At 49.6% G+C, this 15855-nt stretch overlaps 1 protein-coding gene across 1 annotated transcript in view; it reads right to left on the bottom strand.

Annotated features, from left to right (window-relative positions):
- MEGF11 (multiple EGF like domains 11) overlaps positions 1 to 15187 on the bottom strand; it is a 332393-nt gene extending 317206 nt beyond the window's left edge. The window contains exon 1 of the mRNA XM_032480910.1: positions 14954 to 15187. The gene's annotated coding sequence lies outside the window, so the exon portion shown is untranslated. The remainder of the gene's footprint in view (positions 1 to 14953) is intronic.
- Positions 15188 to 15855: the final 668 nt, after the last annotated feature.

The following is a 15855-nucleotide window of genomic DNA, read 5'->3' as shown; positions in this document are numbered from 1 at the left end:
AGTGGCTGCCCAGATGGGCAAGGTGATGTGACCCAGAAGTGCAAGGGAGTTACTGCCCCATGGGGAAAACTCGGACCAATGAGAGACTGAGATGCTGGCAGATGCCAGAGACTCTCTCCTTCCACCCTGAGCGAACTCTTCTGAGTCACACTGGTTCCATTTGGCTTAACCACAGACATCCTTCATGAGTAAGCAAGCAGCTTTCCTTCCTCGCGAATCTGTGGCTGGTCGGCATTTGCTCTTCCTCCTTTGTTGCCTCACTTCCCTTTTCCTCTCACTCTCCTTGCCCTGAGACTGCATCTCTACCTCCAGGAAAGCACTAGCACCAAGTCCGGCCTCCAGCTCTGTGTTCTGGGAACCCAAGATCTCCTCAGCCAAGGATGGCCCTTGGTTCCCAGCAGGGCCTTACCAAGAGTAAAGACTCAAAGAGAAGATGAGACACAAGAAATGAGATATTGCTGATCCTTTGATGGGGGACAGTGAAGACCCGAATCCTTGGAGACACAAAGAATCTCCTTCTTCCCTTGCTGCCTCTGCAAATCCTTCCACCCATGGGAAGGCGAAAGCAGCCCAGGTTCCGTGGGGACTTGACTTTCTGAAATACACAGAAGGGATTCAAGCCTGTTGCTAGCCTGAGGAGCATTTGATGAACAATTTATACTAGGGTGTAAAAGACATACTATGGAACCTCTGTTTTCTAATGGAGCCCACAAGGACTGGTGATGCTAACATTTACTGGGTCTTTATTATGTTTCCAGGCACTAAGCTAAGCCCTTTACCTGCATGTTCACTTAATCTTCACAACAACTCTATATATTACTTACTGTACTATTGTTACTGCCCTTTTCACAAATGAGAAAACGGGTGTTCAGACAAGTTAGGCAACATGCCAGAAACCACACAGGCAGGACTCAGCCCACATCTAAAGAGAGACTGTTGAGCACAGTGATGGCCCATAAGGAAAATTCTCTGGGGGTACAGACCACCTAAGGAAGCTTTTCAGGTCGGTATTTTCTGTGGCATTAGAAATATCATTAATTATGTACTAGGCAGGGATGTAATGCACACCATAATAAACATAATTAACACAGCTGTCTGTTACACATGAAAGTTGTTAACAGAGGAAATCCTAAGAGTTTCATCACAAGGAAAAAAACTTTTTTTTCTATTTCTTTAATTTTGGACCTATATGATGAGGTGATGGGTATTTACTAAATTTGTGATAATGATTTCATGATGTATGTAAATCAAATCATTATGCTGTGCACCTTAAACTGACACAGTGCTGTACGTCAGTGATACCTCAGTCAAACTGGAAGAAAATAAATAAAAATTATATATTATGTGTTTGAAAAGAAAAAATACCCTTTGCTCCCTCATTTCGCCCTGGCTTCAGGGTCCCTCCCCAGCCAGAAATGGATGTGGAGGTGCTGAAACATCCCAGGTGGCCCTTCCTCCCCCATCCCTGCCCTACAGGAGGAGGCAGTGGGGGCTTGAGAAGTAGGCCACAGGGCACCAGTTGGAGTGTATTTGTCTCTGGCTCTGATATGACTGAGTGGGCTCTGGCAGGAAGCAACTACCCGTGGCGTAAGAAAATCTACCCCCAACTGCTCCTCCCAGGGTCCCAGGGCCTCTACCCACCCAAGCAATCCCTCTGCTCCATGGAGGGAAAAACAGAGGTTTCTGGACTTTCATGCTCCCCCAGACCCCTAGTTCTGAGACGGAGTTCTGGACCAAAAAGAATAGAAGAAAAAGCAGCATTTCTTAATATAATGACCTTCGAGCAGAGCAACTCCATTTTACCTTGAAAACTGCAGAACTGAAAGCAGTCTATGCAGATCGTGCAAATGATATGCATATAATATGCAAATACAAATGCAAATGATCCAGGGCCAGGCCAGGGCTGAGGGAGGGAGCAGGAGGGAGACAGAGAGCAGTTAGGACCTGGGTCAGGAACCAGGTGAGGGCTTTGGGTGGGAGCACCTTAGAGAGGACCCCAGGTGGACAGCACTGTGACCCTTCGCAACCCCGTGGGCTCCTGCACTACACTATACACATGGGGACACGCACTCATACACAGAACCGTCGCCACACCGACGCACACATTAAAACACATAATCATGCTGTCATGAAACACTGACATACAGACACCCAGCCATTCACGGACACACAGACTCCCATACAAACCTACCCACTCCTCCACATGCTGGAAAACGCACACGTGGATGAAAGCAGACACATAGGCCATCAAACACTCACAGAAACACACCAACACAGACACAAATACTGATGCACTCATCTTGGCGCTGACCCAGCGCAGCCAGTCAGATAAATCTGCCTGGAAAAGAAAGAATTCCAATATTTCCTGACAAGGAAAAGGAGGCCCAGTAAACAGCAGGAAAGAGAGACCCATCTTCAGATGGTACAGTGATCCCCTCCCCCTCCCCCAGCAGAGGCTTCCCTGTACACCCTGGGGCACAGACATCACCGCCAGTTCCTAACTCTTGCCCCTCGTGGTCCCCCCCAGCCTGTTGTTAACCTCTGGCTTCCTCAGAGCCACTCCTGCCCTCCTCCATCTGGCCCTTTCATCGCTTCAGCTGGGGCGCGCTGTCTCATGCAACCTCACATTAATTCTGGCCTTTGTATAATCTAATTTGGAAATCTACAGGGGGAAGAAGGAAATCATTTCTTTCAACCCAAATGGGAAACAAGGCTGGATTTTCAGTCATTGCCCATCTCTGGGTGAATGGTCACACTAGAAAAATGACTCTTCCCCCAAAAGAGTATACAAACTTTAAATGCCAGACTGCCCACCCCTTTGTATACACACACACACACAGAAAAAGAAATGTGCTTTTCAGGGCGAAGAATGAATGAGATTTCTCGATCCCTGCCATTAACTCACCGTGTCATTTTGGGCAGGTCACCCACCAGCCCAGGGTCTCAATTTCCTTATTTGCCTCATTTGAGGGTTAAGATAATTCTCAAGGCCCCTTGCCTCTCCTGCCTTCCACTGCCCTGATAGCACCAGAGTCTGAGGCTGGAACTTGCCCTGTGGTGTTCCCCAGAACTGTCCCCTGACCTTGGGGATTCACCACTAATGCTGGGATCTGAGAAGGGCTAAGGCCTGGGCCCCTCCAGGGAAGGATAAGCCACACCCCCAGGGTCAGGATTCACCCATCACCCCCAGCTTCTGTCCTGCCGACCTGAAACACTCTGTGTCCCCCTGGGAGCCTCAGAGGTTCAAAGGGAGGTCAGCTTGGAACAGGGGTATCTTAAGATATAATAAGGCTGTGATATCGGAGCGAGCAGGAAGAGTTGCAAAATGCCACATTGAGGGTTTTTAGTGTATTTTAGGGCCTCAGACTCTCTTTCCAAATCAATATTCATGGGGATAGGCATGCCATTTATTTGCATATGTAGATTGTTGCTCATCCACTGCAGGATAAAAAAGTTTCGGGGTGTTTTTATTTATTGTATTTAATTTTAAGCTTGGATGATAAACCAGTCAAGTCCAGCTGGGGAAGGGCAGCTTCCAAGCGCAGGAGTGGGTTTTAAATAATCTGTGCTCTGAGGAAAGGTGGGTCCTAGATACACAGGAATGAGTCACCCTGACCCTGACTAAACAGCAGAATTAATTCCAGGTCAGCCCTTCCCAGGTCATCCCATGAAGCCCTCACCACGGGAAGCCTGGCCATCTCCCATGGCCCCACACAAGCCTCTGGTAAACCAAGCCCACCACTGTCGCTCCAGGTCACCAACGAGAGGCAGACACAGGTTCAGGGTGTGACTCTGGGCAAGGCACTTGAGCCCCCGTTCTGAGGACAATAACCTGCTTTGCCAAGTTGTTGTAAAGTACACAATAGTTATAGAGATGCGTGGTGGTGATGGTCACACAACATGATGAAGCATTTAATACCAGTGAAATATACATTTCAAAACAGTTAAGATGGGAAGTTCTACGGTATGTGTATTTTACCACAAGAAAAATACAAATTTTAAAAACTCCAAAACTTGAAAATAAATGCACCAAAAAAAGTGTTTGCTAAAATGTGAAGCCTTAATGAAGGTAGCCATCGTTAAGGCATCTTCTCTCCTGGGGTAACTGGCAACTCCTCCCCGGAGCCTTCGGGGAAGGCTCCATTCCCTGCCACTGCCAGCCAAAGCCGCCTGAGGCTCTGAGAACCGTCATCCTGCTCTTCCCTGGCTTCACTCCTCTTCTCTGCACCAAGCGACACTTTACTCCACCAGAACGCTGTGAGTCCACCGTGAGAATCTCAGAGGCTCCCAAATTACTCCAAAGTCCTTATACTCACATCAAAGTGCCCTGAAACCTGGTGAGGGTCTGTAGGGAGGGAGGCAGTGAAGCCTTGTAGGAAGTTCAGGGGGCTCTGCTGACCTGGATGGAATCCAGATGCTGCCAACACCCAGTGGGACCTTGCCTGCTCAATCTCTCTGAGCCTCAGCCTTCTCATCTGCACAATGGAGCTAATACTATTCCACCTACCTCTTGGTGCACAACAAACGCTCAAAACATGGTGGCTAGTATTAGGATTGCAGAGCAGTTAGCCGCAGTTCCAGCATTAACTCTCCCACACCGCTAGGGGCGCTGTCTCAGAGCACACAGCAGCTGTTCTCAAGCAGGGATTCCTTAGGCAGGTAAGTACTGATGTGTTTTCCTTTCGGTGACCGAGCGCTCCCACTCAGTCCCTACCAGCTTTGCGTCAGCATCTGTGGTTGCGCTAGAACTAAACAGAGCCCCTTTAATTGTGAGCTAATGAAAAAAGATGGCAGCCTCACGCACAAATGCTTTTGTGCCAAGTGCTGGCCAGATGACCCTTCAGCATGTTGTAGGAACAAAGGTTTCACAGTGGTTCCAGCTAAGAAGAGCGGTAGGAGAGTTGAGGTCACCACAGAGCACGTGGTGGAAGGCTCATGTAGCAAGAGGTAATTTAGTCTTAGCACAGTGGCGTCTATTACAGTAAATTAACATTGTTAATCTGAACGTTATTGGCTCCGTAGTCTACATTTATAAACTTATCTGGGCTCTAAGATTGTGTATGAGTTATAAGCATAAGTTGATTATGCCTGGTTTTGTATTTATCTTTTTAAATATTATTATATTAATAATTTCAGACAATATCGGAGGTCTGTGGGAAGAATTTTCCCCCTTTAAAATGGAACCATCTGTACATTTTTCAAGTTTTAAAACCACTGGTATATAGATAAACAAGTTTATACTCTACAGTACAGGGAAATATATACAAGATCTTGTAGTAGCTCACAGTGAAAAAGAATATGAAAATGAATATATGTATATTCATGTATGACTGAAAAATTGTGCTGTACACCAGAAATTGACACAACATTGTAAACTGACTATAACTCAATAAAATTAAAAATAATAATAATAATAAAACCATCGGTCTAAAATTTAATGCAGAGACCAACCTGGGGAGTAGCTAGAGTCCCTAAAAATCAGGTTCATTGTCCATTTTCTTCTACAGTGGATGGGAAGAGGGGAAGCTGGGCAGAGAAGAAACTGTAATAGGCAAAGGTTAAGTGATTTGCCCAAGGTCATTCATAGGTCAGTCTCCGCACTCAGGATTCCTATCTTGGATGTCAGGGAAGTCTCTGGAATCTTCAGTAAATTCCCTCCTCCTTTACTCCCAAAACCTCTTATTCCACTTTGACTGAACAATAAAGGCTAATAAAGAAGAGGCTTTCTCTGCATCCCAGCTCCTCTCCCTCCCACCTCAGCCGAAATTGCATCCAAGTCCTGAGGAAAGGTGGACTCCTCTCCCAGTTCCAGGCGGAGGCTCATGGAGGTTCCCAGCACAAAGTGGTCCAAGATTGTCCAGAAGAAAAGATTTCCTGTCTACTGTGAAGGGTCCATGGATATAGCGTGAAGAGGGTTCCACCCACAGATCTCTGCAGAGCCCACCCCTTTCCCACCTCTGCCACCAGCATCACCAATAGGTAGACACTGAGCCCAGCCTGGTGCTGGCTCCTGGGGAGAAGGCATAAGTCAGTTTCAAGGAGCTGGTCTGTTAGGGAGGTGAGGCCCACACAGACAGAGCCCAGGTGACAGAGAACCAGCTAGCAGGAAATCAAGAGCTCGGCTGTGCAGTGGAGAGGAGGGAGATGGAGGAACTCAGAAGGGAGGTAGATCAATGAGCGATGGCTGAGATGGAGGCCCCCTAGCGGGTGGCGGACCAGAGCTGAGCTGTGAAGGCTGAGTGGGACCTGGCTGAGTGGAGGGAAGTGGTCATTTCAGCCAATGGCAACAGCTGTGAGAAGGTGACTGTGTCCCTGAGACAGTGAAGAAGCTGAAGATGAGCAGCCCTCACCTCCTACCAAACTCCCCTGCTTCTCCCCACTGCCGCCTTCCCGCTCATCCTTGGACTTACCACAGGAGTTCTCACCTCAGGGCCTTTGCACTGCTATTCCTGCTGCCCAATGCCCCCCACCCCCAGATATTCCCATGGCATCCTTCCTCTCAGTCAATGCTCAAATGTCACCATCAGGGAGGCCTTCCCTGACCACACTGTGTAAAACAGCAGCAGCCTATCACCATATATATCTCTTTACCTTGCTGTTTTTCTTCATTGCAGCAAGTGCAAAGTATATATCATGTGTTCATTTTTTACCACCTGTCTCCCCTCGCTTCAATGCAAGCTCCCTGTAGGCAAGGGCTTTGTTTTGTCCCCTGCTCTATCGAGCATGTGCTCAGTGATCAGTATTTACAGAATGAATAAATGAATGAATGAGAGGAAAGAAGAATGCTATCAAGAATGGAGTCATAGCTCCTGGAAGGAGCAGAGACCTCCAACAGACCACCTTCCTGTTGATATGTCAGAGACACAGAGACACAGAACAGGGGTGGTGGCAGGGAAGGGTGGATGGATACGAAGGATCGCATGGTCATAAAGGAAGGGCAGAGGAGTTCAGGAAACCTGGCTCAGATCCAGGTTCAGATCAATCAGAACCTCAGCGTAATAGAGGAAGGTCTTCAGGAAAGAGTCGTGGTAAATATCAGTGTTTTAAGAAGTCCCCAGTATACAAAAAGGGTCTGAGTCTCACTAGAGACAGGAGACAGAAGGAGGCAGGGGACACAGCAAGTAGGGAAAAGAGACTGGGAGAACAGGGCACCTACAGGGTCGGGAGGACGTCGGGAAGATGTATGAAACGCAGCACAGAGGAAAGAACTTGACCTTGCCCTCGCTTTGCCTCCCGCTGCCAAGTGAGCCTGGCACGTCATTTAACCTCTCCCAGCCTCCGCATCTTCATCTGTAAAATGAGAACAATAATCCTGCCCTCACAGGGTAGTTACAAGTTTGAGTCAAAACAGTTCCTAAAAATCACCCACAGTAGTGCCTGGCTTGCAGCCTGCAGGCATCCATCAAATTGAGTCCCTTCTCCAAATTGAGATTAGGGAAAAAAAAGGTGAAGATTAACTGGCTTTTCAGCGGGGAGGGTATAGCTCAGTGGCATAGAGTGTGCTTAGCATGCACGAGGTCATGGGTTCAATCCCCAGCACCTCCATTAAATAGATAAATAAACCTAATTACCTCCCTGCCCCACAGACAAAAAAATTATTTTTTTAACTTTTAAAAAGATTAACTGGCTTTTCAGGTAAATGACCTTATTTAGCCATTCCTGTAATTGTTAACTCAATAAATATTCACTGAAGTGCCACATGTTTGCAGGTCACCACACTGGATACAAAGGATCCACTCCGACCACATCTCCGGTCACAATGGTCTTACATCCAATTGGGAAGATGAGGAATGTGCCAACAAAATGCTGAACAATGACTCCAGAGCATGGTACTAAGTACCGAATCTGTGGTGTAGGCATTAATTGCTACAGAAGTTCAGGGGAAGGAGAGATCGATGCTTCAAGATCACCATGGGCTCCTGTGGTCGGGGAAGGTCTAATGAGGATGTAGCTCTAACACAGAGAGGGTGAAGAAAAGGGTGGTTTGGCTTAAACACAGAGAAAAGCAGAACTTGAAGCAGAGTCAGACGTAGTACTGAGTCCTGGCAGGTAAGGATGGGGGGAAAGGATGCAGGCAGGTTGTAGAGACTTCCAGATGTCCATTTGAGGGACTTGAGCTTCATGCAGGAAGTAGCGTGGGGAAAAAAAAAGGTAACAAATGGATGTTTTAGGATGATCTGAAGGAGGGAGGTATGAGAGGCTGGGAAATGGCAGCTCACGCAACGTAATGTGTCTGCAGCAAGGATTCTAGACTTCTTGCCACCTCTGCACTAGAATTACAGATGACCTTATTTGCAAGCCCCAAAGACAGCTCTTGTAGGACATGTATGTCCCCATGACCCCCAGGCACTGTCCCCCTGGGGCTGGGAGATCAGAGCAGGAGGTGGAAAGAGCCTGAACAAAGGGCATGTCTCATGCCAGGAAGGAGGACTCGTACTCAAGAAACACGATGAAGACAAAACAAAGTCAATGCTTGAATATTGGGAATAGAGGGAGGAGGCAGGCATCAGAAGTGTTGCTAAGGTTTTGAGCCCAAGCATCCAGGAAGACAGTGCTGCCAACAACAAAAATGAAGAATCCAGAAGGGCAGATGGCTTGAGAGGTGGGAAGACATTAGATTTCATTTTAGGTGTATAGATTTTATGATGGCAGCCAGACATCCTAATAATAATAATAATTGATAATAATATCTAATCGGCAACTGAAATGTAGTATGAAAGATGGAGATTGAGTGATGTTTGAATCATCCAGGAGTGGAAACTGGGAATGCCAAGACTGGTAAAGAAGCCACTGTGATGTGCCTCTCAGAATTGCAACTGACTATATTTGGACTGTCAAAGACATTGTTTGTAGAAATAAGATCTCATCTTGGGCTAACAATCCCATTTCACCACTGAGAAAAGGAAAGCAAGAGGCAGCAAGTTGTGCAGAAGGAGCTCATAACCCATCTACACTAAGATGCTGGAGTTCCAGTATGCACTATGAACCACCTCCTCCAGGAAGTCTTCCCTAACTGCTGTGGCTCCCACTGAAGTCATGCTCCTCCTACCATGGTTGGTCTGCAAATCATAATTATTTATTCACTCTCTGGTTCCGTTCTCTGATTATTTGATAGTCTACGTGGTCTAGTCCTCACACATCTTCTGCACTAGATTACAATTCTTTGAGGGCAGAGATCAAATCTTCCAAAAATCTTCTACTCTGCATACTAATCAAGTGCAGTTATTGAGTTAATTCAGATTTATCTTCCCAATAAATCCTCGTTGCACAGATGAGCAAACTGAGGCACAAAGAAGTGAAATACTTCGCTTGGGGTCAGTCACAGGGCTGAAAAGTAGAGAGCATTGAAACTCAGGTCTTAAACTCTATAGCAGCTACTTTGGGCTGCTCCTTTCTTTTTTCCAAAAGCATCCTAATTTTTTCCCTCTCTGAGGCCCAACACATAAATCAAGATTATCCTAGGCCAAGTACGATGGTGTCCTTCCCTTGCCTGTGGCTGGGTCATGCCTGAACACGTGACTCACAATTTCAGCCAATGAGACACAAGGGAAAGTCCACTGAGGGGCTTCTGGTAAAGGCTCGCTTCCTGGCTTCTCTGCCTCTGCATATTATTCTAAGGGTGCAATGCCCGGAACTGTTGCAGCCATCTTGTGACCTTGAGACCAAGAAAAAGATGAAAAGAATCTGGATCTTGGATGATGCCGTCAAACCACCATAAGAACCAAGCTTGGGGCAGGTAGCCCACACCTGTTGTAACGGGAGGTACTAAGGGCCTTATTGTTTCAGCCAGTGGAGTTCACGTTTTCTGCTACTTGCAGCTCTGACTGATACCCATTCCAGTCAAGGGCTCTTGTCACTACAGGTGCCTGAGGCAAGCATTATGGGAGATACAGAACAAGTACAAGTCCTGGTCCCTGCCCTCACTGTGCCTTTCCCAAGACTGGACACTCAATAATTTGATTAACTGATTCTGCCTTTGCCCACCAGTTACAGGCAATATATTCCCTGAAGGCATCTTCCTTCCCTTTACTCAGCCTCACTGATTATCTCAAAGTTTCAGCCTCACATGACTGTAGTCTCAACCAACCAGGTTCTTCCCCATCGCCTCCCCCAACCTCTAAGGATCAAACTAAAAGCAAGGGACTTGCACTTGCCCAGGGAGACCATCAGCCAAACTCCGCACTCCTAAATATTTGTTGTTTGAAAAATGTCTTTCTCAATTAGATCTCACCCAAATGTTTGAGAGTCAGGCTGAATTCCAACTTCCTGCTCCAGAACAGACATGTTGAGCCTACATAATTACTGCAGCCAGCTTTATTTGCTATAAAAACATAGATTTTTGCTCCTTCTCGACTGTAAAATAATCAATAAATAGAATCCAGATGAAAAATGCCAGCATTTAGGAGAACAACTCTTTTATGGTTCTTTTCTTTTGGGCCTAATTAACACATAGGGGATAAAATGTGCTGTTATATTTCCCCAACCAGCTAAGGTGAAACACAAACTCTCCTTTCCTCCTGCTGAGATGCAGCTTCACACCAGAAACACAGATGAAACAGACGGACACTTTCAACACATTCTGAATTGTTCCACAAACAGAGCTGTAAACCTGTGAGGTGGACTTTCTCCAACCCCCCCCCCCCACTGTTCACATTGGCTGTTCAATTTTTTTCTCTGTCCCCTAAGAACACATTGCATAGTTGCTGTCAAATGAAACAAAGATAGTCCCGTTAGCAGGAGAAGCAATCTCTCTGACTTTCTTTCTTTTAAAAGAAGACGTGCCTTTTTGGACAATGACCACCCAGGCTATGAAAGTTTCATGAGGGGCTCTTGGAGTGGGTGACACCTTTTCAATTACAACGCTGCTATAATAAACCCCTACAGAGCCACAGGGCATGGAGTCTACATCCAACACATGACACCTATTTATTCTGTAATTATATTGCGATATATTCTCTCTGTGTGTGTACTGATGAAGATAAAATATTCTTTTAATTCTACGGCTTCCTAGGGGGCTGGGGGGAGAGGATCATACACAGGCAAATCCTGGGAGTTCCTAGAGCTAAATTACAGCCTTTGTTCCAGGATCCCTCATTGCATAATCTCAAGAAAATCACTCACTTTTCCTTGTTCTACCACAGTGGTTCTCTCAGTGTGGTCCCGGGACCAAAAACATCAGCCTCACCTGGGAACTTACTAAAAATTCAAATTACTGGGCCTGCTGCGGACCCACCCACCAAATCAAAAACTCTGGGTTGGGGGGGGGCGGTGGACGACACAGCAATCTGTGTTTAAACAAGCCTTCCACATTGAAGTCTCAGAAGCCCTCATCTACAAAACAGAAAGGTAAGAGCACCAGTGTAAATGGAATCAGGGATGGAGGACACCTAGGCTTCTTTTTCAATAGCTGTCCCAATCTGCAGAGTCAGGGCTCCATTTACCCATCTGTACAATGGGGCTACGGAGTTTCACCAAGAAGCCGTGGATGCTGGAATTTAAGAGGTACGTGGTTACCCAGCACCAGTCTCTACGGATACCTAGCAAGATCACAGTTGCCAATACTCACCAGCTCCCTCCCGCCATACTCTGACTGGTAGAAGCTCTGCAGAGCAGTCTTCCAATGCCATAGTTAAGGTCATCATTGCAGCTGCCTCTGGGTTACCCTTGGCAACCAGACACTGGGGTCATGGAAGCCCACAGAATCTCCAGATTTCATAGCCAGTAGCTTCAAGATTTTTAACCTCAGAGCCTTGAACCACTAGAGGGGAGGCTCAGGACTGTTTCTGTTATATTGTCCCGATTCAGCACTTCTTCAGACCTCTTTTGTGTATTTACCTCCACTCTTCAACTGGACTTTAAGCCTGTGGAGGATGACACCTAGCATGTCAGCATCCTGAGGTCTGGGACTCTGTCTGACTGCCTCATGCCTGTCTCCCCAAGGCCTAGACCAGTGCCTGGCCCAAAGTAGGAGCTCGAGAACTGTTTGTTGACAAACTATTCCTAGCACAGTAAATGCCCTGCCCAGAGTAAATCCAGTAGTAAGCCCCAAACCTTCTTGTATCTAAATTCTAAAAGTTATGGTTGAGGGGATGGGGGTATATCGCTCAGCGGTAGAGTGTGTGCATAGCACACGCAAGGTCCTGGGTTCAATCCCCAACAACGCTATTAAAAAAATAAAGAAGTAAAATTATGGTTGGGAAGAGGCAAAGAAATATTTGAAAGCCAGGGAACAGGAAGAGGGAAGAGGAGAAGCAAAAGCCTGAATATCTCCCAGCTGGAGCTCATGTGGTGCTGACCTCCCAGACAATTGCTCACCCTGGGTCTAGAGCTGGAAGACCTCTGGGCCAGGCTCTGAGCTTGAGTTCTTTTTTATTTTTTTAATTGACGCATAGTCAGTTTACAATGTTGTGTCAATTTCTGTTGTACAGCATAATATTTCAGCCATACATATACATACATGTACTCCTTTTCATATTCTTTCTCATTATAGGTTCCTACAAGATATTGAATATATTTGCCTGCTGGGCTTGAATTCTAAGCAGCTGGTCTTCTAACTGCCCTAGTGCTTCTCGCTCAAAGGCTAAATTCCCTTTGGTCCTGACTCTGCTGTCCTTGGACCAGCCTCGTAACCTGTGGTGAGCTTTCCTACCACCCGCTTAGTGACTCAAGCCTTGTGCTCACGATCCTTTTCTCTCAGTCAGAAATCTATCCAGGAGCCAATTCCAAATCCTCGCTTCTCCTAGGGACTATCCCTAACCCTGCCCTGTCTGAACATGGTTTGACTTGAGAAGCCAAGGTACTCTTGGCTGCAAAACAGTGGCTGCTCTTTCCCTGTGGGTTGCACTTTATGGGTGGGGGCCGTCTTAAGAGCTCTCTTTACCTCCAGACTTCAGATCAGGCACAGGAATAGTTTGCAACAAACTCTCACCTAAATGATTTACCCTGGGAAATGATCACAGCACAGCACCTAACAAGAGGCCAGTCAGTCCTCTAACTCTGACTTCACACGCACCCAGTCCTCCAGCCTGCAAAGGGCGTAGAGCCGCCTGGCTGGGAACACTTGCCACATGCTGAGAAAGTGGTTAGGACAGCAAAGAGTACTAGAAAAAGCCCTGAACTAGGAGTTCGGAGACCTGGTTTACATTCTCTTCCACTCCTAAGCAGCTCTAAGCGAATCCTTTCACTTCCCTGGGTCTCCACCTGCTGTTCTGTGAGATGGGAGTAAGCGGTGGAGACTGCAGTCGTGGACCCTGAATTGCCAGCGGCTTAAACAACATGTGAGCAACGGAGAGAGCTGGTGCGTGGTGCGCACCAAGGAAAACCCGCCAAAGGAGCTGAGGTTGGAGTGCTCGTAGATGGTCGACTCAGCGCCCTCGCGGGACCCCGCCTAAACGGCAGGGGGCAAGGGCCGAGGGACTCTCTCCACAAAGCCCCCATCTCTCGGTCCCACTAAACCTTCTCTAAACCTTTCAAGAGAACCTCTCCAACAGCACACCAACAAAGAGGGCTGCGAAGCCGGGGTCTCGCTGGCTCTGCGGAAGCCGCTTGGGGCTGAGAATCCGGCCTCCCGGACTCCAGGAGCAAGAGGACGCGCGTCCCCGGCAGGCGGCGAAAGCCCCGGCCAACCTTCGCTCGCCACCACCTGGCCGGGGCATTAACCCCTGCTTTCCCGGCAGAGGGCGGAAGGGGCGCTGATGCCCGGACTAGAGTACCTTGGTCACGGCGAGCTAAGAACGGCCGGAAGCCCAAACGACCCAAAGACCTCCTCCAACCTGCTGGAGGCCCTGCTCTCTGTGTTCCCGGGGGAGTGGGGACGGAGCGGGAGATCCTGACGCGAAGCCACTCTGAAATATTTCTCTAGGGAACACGACCACATAAGAGGGCGTCAGACCGGCCTCGCAGCGTGGGCTAGCGGGGACGGATCCCGAGAAGCGGCGACCGAAGGATGGAGCCGGGGAGTCTAGGTCCGGGATTAAAAGCCAGAGCTCAGGGGCTCGGGGAACGGTCAAACTGAGGCTCTGCGCTCCTAGGTTTCGGTCGGGTGAGAGCTCCGTCCCTCTCACGGACCTTGACCCCGCGACGAAGGATTTTGCACATTTTAGTCGTATTTTTTTCTAACATATTAGCAAAATTAACCCAGTCCAGGAGGAAAGCGGCTGTGCTCCACGGCTCCAAGGGGCCACAACCACCAACCACTCCCCGACCTCCAACACCACCAACACCACCGCCCAAGGGTGGGCGAGAAGTTGGGAACTTCGGGACCGCGCTCCAGGCGCGCACTGGAAGTGACTCGCTCCTCTTAACTTCGGGAGCAGAGGTCGCCGCCGAGGGCTGGAGGGACGTCCGGGGAGTCGACCCAAATGTCGGGAGTCCCAGACTTCCCTGAGGAGAGTCGGGGCGACGAGATGAGAAAGAAAGGAAGTACGTTCCCGCTTCCAAAATGCAAAAGTGCGCACGGCACCGGCCGGGGCTCGGCGGCGGCGAGGCGCACCGCTGGCCACCGCGGGAGACCTGGCCGCGCCCCGCAGTCTCTGCGGCCGGACCTGGCGCGCACGGGGCGGCTCGAGGGTGGGAGTCCCCAGACTGAGGGGCGGGCGGGCGCCCTCCCTGAGAATGCTGCGCCGCGCCGCTGCGCTCGGGTCTTCCCCCGCCGCGGGCGCTGCGTCCCGACTGCGGCCAGAGAGCCCTCGCCTGCCCACGCCGAGGCGCCCCACGTCCGGCCCGGACCCCTTCGCGTTTTCCCGGCGCTCACCTCCTCCTCCTCCTCCCGCGCCAAACTCGGCTTCCGCAGCCCAGACCCCGGCAGGGCAGCGGGGATCCACGGAACCGGTGGAAAGTTAGTCGCGGGGGTGCAAAGCCCCCTCCCCGGGATCAGAACCCCCGACCCCCGACTCCCTGAGCCCCTCAGTGCTCCAGGGCTCCGCGTCCTCGCCGTCCCCGCCCAGCCACCTACCTGCTTCGCGAGCGGCACGCCCGGGGCTCAGCCGGCCGTTCGCAGTCCTGTGGTCCGGAGCCCGAGCCGCGCCGGAGCGGCGGGCAGGAGCCGGAGCTGCGGGCAGCCCAGAGTCGGGCGGCGGGCGGCGGGCGGCGGGCACCGCGAGCGAGAGAGCGAGCCGGCGGGCGGCTGGAGCCGCGGAAGCTGCTGCTGCCGCCGCCGAGCCAGCAGCCCCCACCCGCTCCGTCCCTCAGTCCCTCCCTCTCTCGTTCCCTCCCAGCCTGCCTCCTCCCTGCTCGCAGCTCCCTCCCTCCATCCCCCACCCCCCACCCCGTCTTTTTTTTTTCCTTCTCCCTCTTCGGTCCTTTCAGACCCTGCTCGCTCGCTCGCTTGCTCTTTTTGTTATCTTTCAGTCCCTCTCTGCAGCTTTCCTTTGGTTTCCTTTTTCTCCAGTTCAACCTTTCCCAGCGTCTCTTGTCACCTCCCTATGTTCTTTCACTCGTTTCTCTCCGTTTCCTCTTTTCTGTCTCTAGCCCCTCTCTGTTTGCTATTTTCTCCTCCTTCTAACCATTTTTCTTCTCTTTTCTTTTCTTTTAATTTGTTTTTGTTGTCTTTTTTTCTCCTCCTTTTAACCTTTTCCCGTCTCTGCTCTCCTCTCGCATCCCTGTTCCTTCGGATGGGTGAGAGTGGCCCGAGTACAGCCTCCTTCCTGCTGCTCCTGCTCCGGATGGGGGATCCCCGACAGGGGTCAAGGGAAGCCCAGGGGATGTGCTGGTAACAGGCTGAGGGACAGAGAGGGATAGGCCGGGGCTGGAGACGAAGGCTTGGGAAACAGTTGGACAGGGGAGAAAGGCAAGAAAGCCAAGAACTCAGAATGTCAGGGCCCTGGGCCAGCGGGGCTGAGCCGTGCCTGGTAAGAT

Source organism: Camelus ferus, chromosome 6 (assembly GCF_009834535.1).
Source record: "Camelus ferus isolate YT-003-E chromosome 6, BCGSAC_Cfer_1.0, whole genome shotgun sequence".
NCBI lineage: Eukaryota > Metazoa > Chordata > Mammalia > Artiodactyla > Camelidae > Camelus > Camelus ferus.
This window is presented reverse-complemented; position numbering and strand designations above follow the sequence as displayed.